The sequence below is a fragment of the Ochotona curzoniae genome, unplaced genomic scaffold (genome assembly GCF_017591425.1).
Source record: "Ochotona curzoniae isolate NIBS_2020 unplaced genomic scaffold, NIBS_Ocur_1.0 contig_1, whole genome shotgun sequence".
Taxonomy (NCBI): Eukaryota; Metazoa; Chordata; class Mammalia; order Lagomorpha; family Ochotonidae; genus Ochotona; species Ochotona curzoniae.
Genome location: NW_024464918.1, coordinates 29,527,348 through 29,543,583, shown reverse-complemented (window position 1 = coordinate 29,543,583; position 16,236 = coordinate 29,527,348). Strand labels below are relative to the sequence as shown.

The following is a 16,236-nucleotide window of genomic DNA, read 5'->3' as shown; positions in this document are numbered from 1 at the left end:
TTCTGTGATGTCACATGTCACGGCCACCAGGCCCACCTTCAGACTCCAAAGTCTACAAAATCCTTGGAGATTCCTAACCTGTGCCCGACCCTGCCCACGGCTTCCCGGGCTGACGGAGGATCAGAGAAATGAATTACACAGCGACAAGTGCTGCCTCACCCTGCGAACAGACAGGAAGAGCAAGTCCTCACTGCAGGCTACACCTGCGAAGGGGGCGTGGCTTCCTGGGCGCGCACTCAAGTGGGGCACTACTTTCCCTGTACAGGCAAACATGTCAAGCGTGACTGCCCCTGGGCAAACAGCAGCGCCAGTGGGGCTCCCTTCCCTGACCTGCCTGATGTGCGCATGTACAAACGGAACAAATGCTCAATGAGGCCCCAGTCCCACAGACAGACCTAAAGAGGAAGCCACCACCCAGGTCCTTTCTCCCTCACTCCTTCCTCCCTTTCTCCCCGGCTTGCACACAGGGGACAGGCCAAGTGAGGACACAGAGGAGCCATCACGTGCAAGCCACGCCAGGCCTTCCCAGGAACCAGCCTTGAAGGCAACTGTGATCTTGGACTTTTGATTTAAGGTCCTGGTCTGTGGTTTTCTATCACAGTAACCTGGGTTAGTGCGAGGATAACTCGAAGAAAAATGTAACTAAAAGTTAAGCTGGAGGGACTGGTGCAGTAGTTCAATAGGACTGTCCTCTGTATGGTGCTGCACGCTGTATCGGTGCTGGTTCATGTCCCAGCTGCTTCACTTCCGATCTCTCTGCATATGACCTGGGGAAGCAGCAGCGGATGATCCAAGTTCCTGGGACTCTGCACCCCCTTGGAGACCAGAAGAGGCTTCTGGCTCCTGGCTCCAGATCAGATCAGCTCTGGCCATGGCGGCCACTTGGGGAGTGAACCCAGGGAATAGAAAACCTCCTATCATTGTTTCTCCTTCTCTCTGTAAATCTGCCTTTAAATAAAAATAAATAAATCTTTTAAAAAAAAAAGTTGAGTCCCAAATAATCAAAGTCCATGCCTACTTCTGTCCTAACACACATGCCGTAAACTTGGTAAAGCCCCTTGCCCAGGCTCCTAACCAACATGCCTGTGGAACACAGCTTTGCAGCCATCATTGAACCAGCCATAAATTAGTTACCTGGCCAGTGCTGCTTCATTATCAGGCTTTCACCACAGGGGTGGGAATGCAAGTAGCCCTGGGGGCAAACCAGTGCCACAAGCACAAGCCAGGGCTGGGAGCTTCCTTTTCTAGGACCTCCTCCTGGGAAAGTGCCCTGACCACTCCCCCAGCCCTGCATCTGCTCTGTATGGCTCCTATGCTGCATTTTAGGGTGGGCAGCTGGCAGCCGTCAGTGGGAGAAGTCAGTCTCAAGGGAGGGCTTGCAAGCAGCAGGGAGCTCTCTGAGTGCACGCAGGAATGCATGGTGAGGTCACATCGCAGACACCTGCAGAGAAGTTCAACCACGATCCCCACGATTCCAGCCAGGTTCTGCCAGGGACTGTGTCTGGAAGAAAAGATTCCACACCACTGCCCGCTGGTCCACCCTAGCCGGTGAGGGCCAGCCGTGCCAGTAAGCAAGGCAGAAATCGGGGTGCAGAACATTAGGGACGAAGGTCCCACACTGAACACTGTAAGCTCAGGCTGTGCAAGCAAAGCACCATAGCCAAGTCTCAGAATCAGAGTTTCAGAACGCAAAAGCAGGTCAGACTACAGCCACACACTCTGACACAATCACTTTCAGGAAGTAAGCAGAGTGAGAAACAATATTTGCAGCTTTAGGAACTTAAGCAAAGTAAAGCCAGTCCCAGCGGTGACCCTTAGAGGGCACAGGGTGGTGGGTGTTTGCTGCTGCGGGTTAAGCCCCTGCTCCAACAGCCTACACCCCACCTGGGTGTGCCTGGTTCAAGCCCCAGCTCCAGTACTTCCCACCCAGCTTCCTGCTGGCACACACCTGGGAGGCATCAAGCAACGGCCCACAGTGCTCGGGCGCCCGACACGCCTATGGCTGGAGTTCCTGGCTCCTGGCTTTGGCTGTTGTGGGCCCGAGGAATGAATCAGCGGACAGATGATGGGTGCACGTCGCAAGCAAAGTGAGAACCAGAGTTTTGTTTTGTTTTAAATTGGAAAGGCAGATCAGATGTACAGAGAGAAAGAGAGACAGAAAGAAAGATCATCCATCCACCGGTTCCCTCCCCAAGTGGTCACAATGGCCAGAGCTGAGCCAATCTGAAGCCAGGAGCCAGGAAGCTCTTCTGGGTCTCCCATGTAGGTGCAGGGTTCCAAGGTTTGGGCCTCCACTGCTTTTCCAGGCTATAAGCAGGGACCTTGATGGAAAGTGGAGTAGCCAGGACACAAACAGGGACCCACATGGGATCCCGGTGCTTGCCAAGTAAGGATTTAGCCACAGAGCCATTGTGCCAGGTGCAAGCAACAGAGATTAAAGACTGTTTTATTTTTTTTAAGATGGAGCATAGGGGGCCCAGCGCAGTAGCCTAGTGGCTCAAATCCACACCTTGCATGAGCCCGGATCCAATGTGAGCGCCAGTTCTAATCCCAGCAGCTCAGCTTCCCATCAACTCCCTGCTTGTGACCTGGGAAAGGAAACCTCTCCTGCTCCCTCAGTCCCAGCCTGGGCCCTGAAGGAGCACCATGGATGGCCCCATCCTCCCCGAATGAGGCCAGCAGCAGTGGGCATGGCTGCACGCAGAGCAGCGGGGAAGGGTCCCCAGTGGCCCACAGTCATGGCAAGGAGAAGCGGAGAGATGACCGCTCAGAGGACACGCCCTGCTCCCCATTTTCTGACTCGCCTCCTGGGGCTCTCGCTGGTGATTTTCCCAACTTTCCAATCTCTTTGAACAGCTATTAACGGAAACACGAAAGTGCCTTCCCGCTGTTTACAGGACAAAGGGCTCTCTTTGCGCCTCGAGACCACACGCTCGCAGGCCACGTGGGCCTCACAACCACGTTCCTCGTGGGTGAAAGGTGAGTAGCCAAGAGAGGCTCCATTTCGGTCCCGGGGCAGGTGACCCACACAACGCAACCTTGTCCTCCCCTAGGGCCAGCACAGGCCAGAGCCACGCCTTCAGGTCACACGCTGAGCGTGGCACGAGGCAGCAGGGGCTGCACAGCTCTCGCCCAGGAGGCCACCCAAGGAGCTCGGGATGATGACTGAAATAGGGGCTGGTCACCCCAGAGCGTGGCCAGGCTAAGGCGTCCGTCCTGGGGGGTACAGGCTCATTCGGATGCCAGAGGATCTCTGCTCTCCCCACTCTGATGGGCACATCCTGACCTTATCTCTGGGGTCCAGAAGCCTGGGTTCTAATCCGGGTGTCGGAGCTCTAGCATAGTGCAACTGGGACAACCCTCCAGGAAGGTACTAGAACTCTGGGCACTTGGTCTGCTCAACTTTCAAGTCAGTTACATCCATGAAAAACACAGTGAGATTCGGCATGGTTGGCAGCAGATACTCCAAGTACTTGGCACCTGTGGGCACAGTGTGGCTTCGGAACCCTCCACACGGGCAGCCCGTTCACGCCGGCCCTCCGTGCCCTCCACATGGGCAGCCCATTCATGCTGGTCTTCAGCGTCTGCCCTCCACACACACGGACTTTCCCCCCCTCCTCACTCTCTAAATTCTGTTCTGATGCCTCTGGGCTCACCTCTTTCCAGACTGACACACTTTCCTCATTACAGTTCTTGATAGTGGGTGATGTAGACAAAATGGGCAGAAGCAAAATATTCTCATTTGCCTCCATTATGCTTCAACAAAGAACTAAGGGGCAGCCGGTTATTCGGGGATGTGTATCACTGGGCTGCAGGTCGCATTAACTTTTCTTTCCTTCAGATTATCGTGAAACATCTGCCCTGTGGGACGGGTACACCTGCCGTAGCGTCCACTCGGTGACCCCGACATGTCAGCTGTCAGCCATGTCCAGCACAGCCATTTCCCTCCTCTGTCCCGTCCCGCTCCGGGAGCCGCCAGGTTTCTAGCTTCTGACGTGCATTTACATCACTCAATGACATCTGACAGCAGTGAAAGGCCACAGAAAACTGCTTATTGATCAGAGCAAACCTGGTTGACGGCACAGATGAGGTTGTATCGCAGCCACGGGGCCCCGTGCAGGTGATGACATTTGGTGCCCGCGCACACAGCCTAATGGAATACGACTTCATTACATCACGCCGCCTGCGCTCACAGCACCACCCGCCCCGACTGGTCTGTGTGGAGAGGAGGACAAGCCTGGCCCGTGGCCATCACCCTACCACGGGCCCAATTTGCTCACCAACTCTGGCAAACTACCTGGCAATCAAGAGACGCCCAGGTCTCAATGTCACCAACATCTAATGGTGCCGTCCTTTGGGGAAAAAAAAAACTTACCAATTATTGAGACAATGCTCTGCGTCAAACTTGCATGCCAGCGTGCAGAGGCTTAAAAGGGCCTTCCTCGATTCTTGTCAAAAAAACAGATAAACTAACTTGAGATCAGATCTAAATTCAGTTGTTTCTAAAAACTAAGCCAGCAGATGAAGGGGCCCTGTATGCAAACTGTGCCTTTCGGTTTCAGAGGGAAGCAGCTCAACCCCTCGCCACTGCCACGGAGGACAGGTGACCACTCAGCTAGTGACCCGGGATCCCGAACAGACTCTTCATGTTTTTGCCACACACGCCTCTGACACAGGAGAAAGAAAAGGCCACACACACACACACACACACACACACACACACACACACACACACACGTGGCCGCACCCCCTCTCCTTGCCCCCTGCCCGCGAGCTGAAGGACTGAGAAGCATCTCCGAGAGGCTTTCCCTGCCATCCTCACCCCACCTTCACACCAGGCCACAGCTACATCCTGTCGGACTCCACACTCCACATTCAGGAGACTTTACTTCCCCAAGACCCGAAGACGACTTGGTTGCACTTGGTTAGGCAAAGCTTGGCCACTCGCCATAAGCAGAGGGGGTGCTTACACAGAGACGCTGGTTTTCCACTCTGCTCCCTGCTCAGGCTGAGCTCGCTCCGGCCCTGGCTTCCGCAGAGACAGACACACACAGGAGGCAGGAACCAGCGAGAACTGCTGGGGAAGTACTCGGCGTGGGAAGTACTCGGCGTGGGAAGTGATGAAAGAGCAGTGAGAAGGCGTGGCTTTCACGCCTGCTGCGGCCCAGGCACTCCCCCATCAGCTGGCACCTGCAGCGGTGTCTGTGGGCTGTGCCTACATTTGGGGGATGCCTAGGGCTGCATACCACCAGAACTGGGAGGTGGGTGTGCTGCTGGGGTTTGAATCCTGCCCCTACCACTGCCTGCGTGACCCCCCCCCCCGCAAGCTGCCTCACTTTTCTCGCATCTGCAGGAGACGGCAACAGCGAGGGCTGTCCGGCCCGGTACTGCCTGCTGAGAACACACTGAGCCGATGGCAGCCATCGTGACCAACATTATCATCCTCATTCCTCATTATCTTCCCATCGGCCTTCACACATCCTCTGTCCAAAGAATCAAACAAGAAGCGACAGAAGTCAGTGAGCCCCACTTTGGCAGCCCTGGTTCACACAGCCAAGTGCTGGTTCTCTAGTGCTTCCTCCAGCAACACTTGATTCTAGAACGTTCCTGGACTCCGCACACACGTTCCCCTTGGATGTGATCCCCCCCACAGACACAGGCCAACTCTGTCGCAGGCACACTCAGGGCCCAGCAGGCAAGGGGATGGTTACCTCAGAGAGCACAGGGCCCTAGGACCAGAGCATGGGCTCCGAGGGGAAAGTGGACCAGCACTCAGCTGTCCCCGGGGAACCCAGGCCTGACACTGACCTGGGCACCACGCCGCGTCTCCTTTCAGTGTGGACGGTGAGTGGACGGCCACCCTGAGGATGCAGGTGAACTCGGCACTGCGTGCACCTCTGGTCTTCACACCGTGCTGCACCGTCCGCATACGCGCACCCTGCCCTCGACTCGGCCACCACTCCAGGCCTGCTGCCAGAGCCTAACCAACCGCTGCTCACACAGAAGGCCTCAGGTTAGGGGTGGCTGACCGAGGCTGAGACATTCACGGCTCAAAAGACTCCAGTCCCCTGACAGGACTGAGCTTCACCAGGCAGGCAGACAACAGTCAGGTGACCCCTCCTGAAAGTTACTGAGTAACTTCCCTGAGTGTGGAAAGTCATTTCGAGTGGCCTCCCAGAAACAGTAACCTGAGGATTACACGGTAGGGCTTTGCACCGCTGCCCCAGGCACTCAGGCAGCCCTCCAGCCTGGCCATCCTGGGACAAGAGTGTGGCTGAGTCACAAATAGCACTGCCCATAGTTCCTGTTCTGATTGAGCGTCACCCCAGGGAGACCCAGAGTTACAGGGTCCTTCTCACGGGTGGGTGGGAACCTCTCCATGGGCACTGGCTAAACATGCCCGACAGCCAGAAACTAAGCATGCCACAGACCCCTGCCTTCACTCTCCGTTCTTGCTGATAACCTTGGGACATCAGAATCCCGGGGCAGGTGTCTGGGTGAGCAGCTGGTGTCCATATCCCACACAGGAGCCCCTGAGGCAGGTGCCTGGCTCCACCTGCTGATTGCTGCAGCACGCCTTTGCAGACCCCGAGAGGCGATGCAGAGGGCTCCAGTCTCCTACATGGGGGACCTGCAGAGTTCTGCCAATGACCTTCGGACACAGCAGGTTGTACCGGGGGACTGAACCAGGGAATGGAAGTTCTGTGCATTCAGTCGTTCCCACTATCCCCAAAATAAACAAATTTAAAAACTAGTTTGCAGAGAGGATCCTTGCTATGAACAGAAATACGAGGAGTCCTGAGTCAAACACGCCATCTAGCCATACGAACTGTAACCACGCTCTGTCCCGCGGCTTTGCTTCCTGTTGGATTCCACAGTGCTTCTGTCAAAGCCCAGAACGAAACCAATTTGGCACGCATTATGTTGGACATGATCCTTAGGCCACAGAGGTACACTGTATCTTTTCTTTAAAGAACTATTCATTTAAAAGCTTGAATGACAGAGCTCTTCCCTCTGCTGATTCATTCCCTCAATGACTGAAATAGCTGGGGCTGGGCCAGGCTGAAGCTAGGAGCCAGGAGGAGCCAGGAGCCAGGAACTAGACCCAGATCTCCAGCAGAGGTGGCAGGGACCCAACTTGACCCATCATGGACTGCCTCCCAGGGCGTACAGAGCAGAAAGCTGGGACTCCACTCCAGCCACTCCAGCCACTCCAGCCACTCCAGCATGGAATGTGGGCATCCAAGTAGCAGCTTAACTTACTGCACCATGACGCTCTCCCCTACAGAGTTAATACAAAAAAGCATGTTGGGGCATCCACCTGCAATGCTCACATTGCACATGGACACCAGTTCAAGTCCCGGCTGCTCCACTTCGATCCAGCTCCCACATGGGAGACCCAGAAGAAGCTCCTGGCTCCTGCTTTTGGACCAGCCCTGCCCCAGGCTTTGCTGCCAACTGGGGAAGTAACCCAGCAAACAGAAAATCTCCCTCTCTCTCTCTGCTTCTACTTCTCTCTCTGTAAATCTACTTTCCAGTTTAGGTATATCAATTTCTTTGCACCCATCAATCCATTAACAATCCTCTGCTAAAATGACAGGACAAAAATGCCACCAATTCATATTAACCCTGAATGTAAATGGCTTAAACTCATCAATCAAATGTCATAGATTAGGTAAAGTGGACTAAAAAAACAGAACCTATCTATTTGTTGCCGATAGGCAATATATTTCACCAACAAAGATCAGCAGAAACTGATCTCAAAATCTCAAGGTTTTTGATTTTTTTTAGATTCTTCTCTTCAAAACACTTTCTCATTAAATTCTTCACTGACTCATAGATCATACAGTAGCATCATTTTCTTCAAGAAGATTTTTGATTTTCTTTTTCACTTCTTCAGCGATACATCAGTCATTCAGTAGCGTGTTAACTTCACAGTGTTTTTAATTTCTTTTTTTCTTCCTGTTGTTGATTTTGTTTTGTGGTTTTCCATTTTTTTCTTGTTTCGAATTGTACATATTTTAATTTTTGATAGATACTACCAAACTGTATTTCTCATTGGTTGTGGTAATTTACAATTTAATCAAAACGGACAATAATTTTTTAAATCTTTTTAAATTAAGTCAATTTTTTATTGTATAAATTTTATTTTTGATACTTTTTACATATTTGATTAGGGTGGTTTTTCATTTAAGGGGATGTACTGTGTAATGGAGACTATCATGTCCAGATGTGAGGATAAAATGCAGTAAAGATCTCTACTTCCAGATCAAAGATGGACGTCCAATGAAACTGTTAGTTATATCTTGACAATAGGATGCTGGGTTCTCTGCCATTGTCTGTACCCACAATGATGGACCTATGACTTTATGAAGAACTATACTATAGTAATAATATAGGGGAATTCAGTGGGGGGGTGGAGAGGTAAGGGAAGGGGTAAGGGAAATCCCAGGGCCTACGGAACTGTATCATAAAATGATAATAGTAACTTTAAAAAAGAAGAAGAAAAAAGTTAAATTCAATTAAAAAAAAAAAAAACCATATTGACCAGGATTAAATACATCAGTCAAATAATGCCTCCTGCATGCCAGCCCGTGGACCAGGCCGGCCGCCCCACGTCCCCACATGCCAGTTCGCAGTCCAGGCCGGCCGCCCCATGTCCCCGCATGCCAGCCTGTGGACCAGGCTGGCCGCCCACGTCCCCGCATGCTTCCTGTCCCTCTGCTCCGTGCTCCTCACTGCACTGTTCGCACAGTCCCTTAATGGTAACTTCATCAAACAGCCTGACAGAACATCTTATTCTTCTACATCCTTCTTACTGTCACCCACAGTTCACGGCATAAAGCAGGAACACTACAAATACTTGCTAAATGAAGTGACTTTTAAAAAGTTTTATTTATTTATTGGAATAGCAGATTCATAGAGAGGAGAAGCAGAGAGAAAGACCTTCCACCTGCTGGTTCACTCTCCAAGCGGCTGAAACGGCTGGAGCTGAGCTGATCCGACGCCAGGAGCCAGGAGCTTCTTCTGGGTCTCCCATGCGGGTTCAGGGTCCCAAGGCTTTGGACCATCCTCTGATGCCTTCCCAGGTCATAAGCAGGGAGCTGGATGGGAAGTGGGGCAGTCGGGACACAAACTGGTGCCCATTTGGGATCCTGACACTGGCAAGGGGAAGATCAGCCAATTTAGCCATCACACAGAGCCCACAAAGTGACATTTTAAAAATACACTTCTTTTCACTCTATTTGAAACACAGCGTGGGAAACACAGCACAAAAAGAAGCAAGCAAGCACACTTCCCTCTGCTGGCTGCCTCCCCAGTCGGCCGCAACAGCCAGCCGAGGCCAGGGCAAAGCCAGAAACCTGGCGCTCAACTGCCTGTGCAAGCCAGGCAAGCAGGGACTGGAGCCCTCACTGGCTCCAAGGCACGCCTTCGTAGGAAGCTGGAGTGCGACCCCAGGCACAGAGGACACACCTGCTCCTGAGACACAAGCATCCCAGCCCCGGCTAGCGTCGGCACCAGGAAACCCTGCGTTTTCAGAGAGCCCACAGCCAGCAGGACGCAATCACTGTTCATCACGAAGACAAGCAATCTTTTGTCTTTCCTGAAATACATGAACAATTTTTTCCTTCCCCTCAAAAAGGGAACCTCGCTTCCACTGACAAAGGAATACAAGCCTGGCATTGGAGTTCTTCATGGGATTTTGTCTTTCCCAGCAATGTGGCCCACACTGCCAATGCGCATTTCGCCAGTCACAGGGCTGACACATGGATGTGCAGGCTGTGTACTGCCTGCTCCCTATGCCTCCCCACAGACGCACGCGTGCACACACACACACTCACACTGGTGACTACACCACATGATGGTGGGGTTCACAAGCTAGTACCAAATCATCACACTGCAGATTATCTTTTATTTACAAACTACACCTCAGGGAACTTGGGGATCAAGTTCCTGGAACTTTGTCTTGCCCATGAGTCAAGCTGGTTGGACATGGACAGCAAACCAGAACTCAGCCAGCTCAGCGTGGCTGCGCCATCCCCCGCACGACCGAACGGAACAGAGCGCCCAGCCCTGCTGTTGGTCCTGACAGCAAAGCCTTGCAAATGAGACCCTCACTCCTGCCTTCCAGCTTCAAACACCTGCGCTTTCGTGAAGGGGCAAACATGACAGGCAGCCCATAGAGCAGGCCTGGACAGTGTCCTGCCAGCAGGCTGTGTCAGGAAGTTCTGCAAGACCATCTGGGTCTGGCCCTGCCAAGCCAACCACAGGCATGACTTGAAATTCTGTAGGTCTAGAGCAGGCTAATTTTTCCAGTGGGTAATTCTGCATGATCTGTGAATAATGTTATAAGTACCCAAAATGGCCTTTGATTTAAAAAAAAAAAAAAAAAAGACACAGGTATTTCAACAAGTAAGTTCCCCTGCTGGAGGAAACAGGGCTGGTTCAGGTGATGACTCAGAGCACAGCAGGGGGCACTTGGCGTGGTGTCCCTGGAACAGAAAACCTGAAGAGCAGGGGCCAGCGCCATGGCAAGCTGGTGGCACCAGCACCCTACGTGTCCCAGCTGCTCCACTTCTGATCCTGCTCCCTGCTAACGTGCCTGCGGAGAGCAGTGGAGGATGGAACTGCCTAGAAGGACTCCCTGGCTCTTGGCTTCGGGTCCATCTGGGAGTGAACCAGTGGATTCAAGATTCTTCTCTCTCTGGAACTCTGCCTTTCAAATAAAAATTAATCTTTTTTAAAAATATCTGGACAGTAGCCTGACTCACCAGCAGAGCACCTAAAAGCACCTGTTAACAAATCCTACGTGGCAAACATGCACGTGCTCAGACGTGTGCGCTCACTGTGCTTTAAGAAGATGCTTGCCAGATCACCAGGACATGCACAGAAGGAACACACCCTCTCCATGTCTGCCAGAAGCTTCCCAGCAGACAAGTTCTACACTGCAGGGAGATGGCCCACTGTTTCCTGAGCCATGGGAAAGCACCCAAGCAAATGAGCTCACGCAGTGGACGAAGGCGACAGGGTCGGGCAAGAAAGGAGTATGGTTTGCAAAAGCTGTACTGACACTGGAATTTGGACGTAACTTAAGTGACAGCTTCCATCTCCACTTCATGCACACAGTGACACCTACTGGCACACTGCTGAGGCCACGAGACATGTTCTAAAAACCCCTGAGACACGTGTGCTGCTGGTGTCTCCTGCTATGGCACCGCACGAGGCACAGATGTGACACGGGGAGCAAAGCCTGCACGGCAGCTTCTTGGTGTTAGGTCCCCAGCACGGCACAACTGACTTCGCTTCAGGTCAGCTCACAGCCTCCGAACACCACAGCAGCTTTGCTGGGTGCTGCCCTAAAGTCCAGGGCAGCTGTGTGCTGGGAACAGCTTTTAATAAATTGGGGCTGGTGTTGTGGCACAGTGGGTTACTACACCACCACCTGTAATGCCGACATCCTATATGAGTACTAGTTCAGTCCCAGCTGCTCCACTTCTGATGCAGCTCCCTGCTAACGCACGTGGGAAAGCAGCGGAGGACAGCCCAAGCGCTTGGGCTCCTGCCATGCATGTGGGAGACCTTAATGAGGTCCTCTTGGCTTCAGCCTGGCCCAGCCCTGGCCAGGTGCATCCATGGGAAACAATAGATACAGTGGTCCCATGCCAGCTCAGAGACCGAGCAGAACAGGGGTAAGGACACTTCACTCACCAGCAGTGGGTATAGTCATTAGAAAGATGAACCAACGGAAAAGCAGCAAAGCCACAGCAAGTCAGATGAGTCACACACCGAGGCACGCAGAGCAGGAGCTGAGCACAAACCCTACAGGAGGACACAGGCACGCAGAGCAGTGCCATGACACCAGAGAGCAGACAAAGTTGAAGACAAGACACGAGGCTGAAGTGGAAGCACCATCTTAGGAAATTTGCCCAACCATTGTGCAAGAGACACAAGGTCGAGACAGAGCAGGGAAGTGTGTGATGGTATGAGGAATGGCAGAGAGACCTGTGTCAACATCTAAAAGCCAACTCGAGAGCTTGCGTTGCCCAGGGTCTAACACAGACAGGGGTCTTCACATGCAGAGGGACAGGAAAGATGAATGGGAGCAAATCCCCTCCCACACATCCCATAGCAGAAACGCAGGAAACGACAGACAGAAGTCTTGGAAGCTATCACAGGAAACCACATTTCTGCAAGATAAATGGCACATGTATACTCATCAGGTTGCCAAACGGTGATCAAGATGACAGAACAATTCAGTGGAGGTGAACTATGAACCCAGGGAACAAAATTAAGATGGATCGCTTGAAAGCATGGCTCATTTCTTCCTTTGTTCATTTTGTCATCTTCTCCATGTTCATCACCCACAGCTCCTTGCTTTACCTACATCACACAGCAGCTTGCCCGTGAGCCCAGGAGTCCAGCACAGAAGACGCCAGGCTGGGCACTGTCAGGGCCTGGGTTCCACGGCCAGTTCTCAACTCCAGCCTCCCGCTTCTTCCCAGAACTGGGCCCCTGCTACTTTCCCTGGAGACCCCGACAGAGCCTGCAGGTCCAGGCTCTGGCCCTCTCTGCCTGCCACGGACATCAGTGGAGTGGACCAACAGACAGGAGCCCTCTCTGTGTCTGTCTCTCGTCTCACCAAACCGGAAGAGAAAGAGGGAGAGAGGGAGAAAGCAGAGAAGAGATCAGCGGCATTCATTTTTTTTTTTAAAGATTTATTTTTATTATTTTTTCATTGGAAAGGCAGATATACAGAGAGGAGAGACAGAGAGGAAGATCCTCCGTCCGATGATTCACTCCCCAAGTGAGCGCAACGGGCCGATACTATGCCGATCCGAAGCCAGGAGCCTCCTCCGGGTCTCCCACGCGGGTGCAGGCTCCCAAAGCTTTGGGCCGTCCTCGACTGCTTTCCCGGGCCACAGGCAGGGAGCTGGAAGGGAAGCGGGGCTGCCGGGATTAGAACCGGCACCCACATGGGATCCCGGGCGTGCAAGGCGAGGACCTTTAACCACTTGCGCCACCACGCCGGGCCCAGCGGCATTCATTTTTAAAAAGTAATGTGAGTCCAGGGAGCAGCTCCATGACACAGTGGGTTGAGCCCCTGTTTGTGCAGCCAGCATCCCATGTAAGCACTGTTTAATTCCCCAGCTGCTCCACTTCCCATCCAGCTCCCTGCTTGTGGCCTGGGAAAGCAGAAGAGGATGGCCCAAGGCCATGGGACCCTGCACCTGCGTGGGAGGCCTGGAAGAGGCTCCTGGCTCCTCACTTCTGATCAGCTCAGCTCAGGCCATGGCAGCCACTTGGGGAGTGAACCAGTGGATGCAAGATCTTTCTGTCTCTCCTTCTCTCTGTATTTTGCCTTTCCAATAAAAATAACCAAATGAGTAAACGAACAAATTGCTCTAGACCCTCTAGTCAATTCAGGAAAACAGGACGTGGGACTACAGCAGTGAGGGTCTACAAGCATATTTTTAAATGCAATTAGAAATAACCAAAGGATAAAGGTTGACATTGTAATACTAAGGCATCTGAGATGGAGCAGCTTCCAGGGGGGCCGGTGAGCAGAAAGAGAGGGGAAAGAAAACCATCACTTGGCAAAAGGTAAGAAAGAAGAGAAAGACTAAAAATGAAATCACAAATTAAGGTGACAGAAACGTATTAAAAATCAAAGTAAAACAATTTCACACTTTCTTTTACAAAGTATTAGCAGTTATCTACAAAGTCATTACTAAGCTTTCCTACCATCAAAACGCAACTAAGTATCTTAGTTCTTCATTATTTTTCTTTAAAAAAATGTTTTTTTTGTTTGTTTGTTTGTTTTTATTGCAAAGGTAGATTTACAGAAAGAAGAGAGAGTGAAAGATCTTCCATCTGCTGGTTTACTCCCCAAATGGCTGCAATGGCCAGGGCAGAGCTAATTCAAAGCCAGGAGTCAGGAGCCTCTTCTGGGTCTCCTGTAAGGGTGCAGAGTTCCAAGGTCATCCCCCTCTGCTTTCGCAAGGGCACTGCAGGGAGCTGGATGGGAAGTGAAGCAGCTAGGACACAAACCAGCGCCCACACGGGATGCCAGCGCCTGGTCAGCTGAGTTATCATGCCAGCCCCTGCCCTGACTTTAAATCAAGTCTAAGCTCTCACTACAAAGCTCCAGCGTCCCCGCCAGCAGCACGCTGCTCAGATGTCGCCACCCCGCCTGACCCTCCTTGCCGTGTCCAGCCCGCACAACATTCCAGTCTTCAAGTGTTTCAGCATCTTCGGTCAAATTCCCCCCAAACTCAAGCTCCTCTAAACCTCTGCTCTTTTCTAAACCTGCTGAGTCCTCAACTTCCTAGCCCTGTCAGGCCCTGGGAGTGGGGAGAGGCGGGGATGGCGGGAGGCTCAGGGAGAAGCAAGCAGTTTGGGCAGAACTGTACTTCCCTCCTCCTGCCCTTAGTCCTAGAAACGACACCACACAGCCATCAGAAGAGAAAGTTCTGGCCGTGTCACCGAGTAGGAAAGGGCTCACAGTGTCCCAGAAACTGTCAGAGGTTCTAAGCCAGGACTGTGGGGAAGTAGCGCAGGATGGGGCCACGGTTCTCAGAGCCACATGGACAGGGGTAAGGGGGATTCTAAATCCAGAGGCAGAAGGCCAGAACGGGAGGGGCTGGGGGCTGCGGATGGGGCTTTCCGGCCACTGAGGGCCAGGCTCCAAGCGACAGGTGTCAGAACATCCCGGGGGAGCGGAAGGAGGAAAGGCGGGCAGGTGGCCAGCATGGTGCTCATTGGCCTGTTGACCCCTTTTGTTTCAGACCTGTCCCTGGCAAGGAAGCCAGGATTTCAGAGCCAACACAGAGGCTGGGCTGGGACTACAAGGACAGCAGCGCTGCCACAAAGGCTGGGTACTCTCTCAGGATGGATGCATTTTTCTGAGAAGCTGTGCCTGAACTTCCAGCTCTCCACACATCTTCAACCAGAATGGGGACCCCCTTGCACAGACACGCCCACCCTCGGCAAGTGTGTGGTTCAGCAGCAGGTGCATGCTGCACAGCTCCCCGGAGCGCCAGCAGGGCCCAGGGCTTTGGACCATGGCAGGATGCTGCTGACAGCCCAGGTTCACAGGACACGGCCCGTCCATAGTCAGCCCAGGACTCATCATCCCAGCCTCCTGAAGATCATCGGAAATTGACTTAGCTCACAACTAGATCAATTCCACAGTTAGTAAGGTAAAGCGCAGGGAGTTTCCAGTATGCAAATCTCTCGCTGACCCTAGGCTTTCTCTAGGACAGGCACCAGATCCACAGAGAGAGGTACAGAGGTGCAGAGAAATGGGTACACATCTGACTCTACCTATGCACACACAGCCTTACACAATTAAACAGTCACCCGACATGCTCCCCACCCTGTGGAGCGTGAATGTCAAGTTCAATCCAAATGGACCATTTCCACAGCCTGTGCTCCCAGCGCACGGTCCTCAGTGTTTCCCACTCCGACCTACACAGCCCTCTCCGGGGATACAGGCTGCAGCTGGGAGCAGGGTCTGAGTGTGCAGGACGGCCACTGCTACTGGGGCCAGTCCGTGAGTCCCCCGAGGGACTCAGCAGCCCCTCCTGGCTCCAAGCTCACAGCAGTGGCTTCTCCACGCTGACTCTGACGTCAGGACTGCATTTCTATACTTGCAATTCCTTTCAAAATTAAAATACATTTAATCCAAATTAGAGAGTGTAATACATTGATTAAGAAAAAAAAGTACAGAAAACTACAGCTTTATGATCTAGCAGGAATACTGGAAGGAAAGCACGGCAGTCTTCCCGCACGCTCCGTGGCCGTTTGACCAGCAGCCTTGCCCGTGCCCTGTGCTCCTGGCAGACACCTCCTGCGTTCCTGCTAGGAAACCGTCAGAATCTATTAAAGCAACCGCACGCAGAGAGCAGCGGGGACATGACAAATCGCAGGCCAAGAGTCAGATACCACAGAATGTGTTTCAGGGCGTCCGGGCCAGGCCCATTTGCAACCAAATGATACTGTGTGAGGCTGGCATGCTCGGTGCATGACAAACTGATGCAATTTCGGCGCTGTCTGCGGCCCAGGGAGATTGCCCTGATGCAGGCGGCGGCCGGTTTGCAGAGCTGCGCGGGGTTCCCAGATTTGGATCGCTTGGGGTCTCAGAGGGCTGCAAGTGACAAGCCACAAATAATCACCCTCCACTCTCTCCATTGTACTCTATTATTCTGCCCCCTGTATCTTGCAGATCTGAGCTTT

General features: G+C 52.7%; 1 protein-coding gene across 6 annotated transcripts in view; it reads right to left on the bottom strand.

Moving 5' to 3' along the window:
* SNX24 (sorting nexin 24) overlaps positions 1 to 16,236 on the bottom strand; it is an 84,558-nt gene that overhangs the window by 48,090 nt on the left and 20,232 nt on the right. Inside the window, exon 1 of one of the 6 annotated variants that reach the window (XR_005882521.1) lies at positions 4,971 to 5,060. The exons of the other annotated variants lie outside the window; for them this stretch is intronic. The gene's annotated coding sequence lies outside the window, so the exon portion shown is untranslated. Of the gene's footprint in view, positions 1 to 4,970; positions 5,061 to 16,236 lie in introns of those variants that run through there. 6 annotated transcript variants of the gene reach the window in all.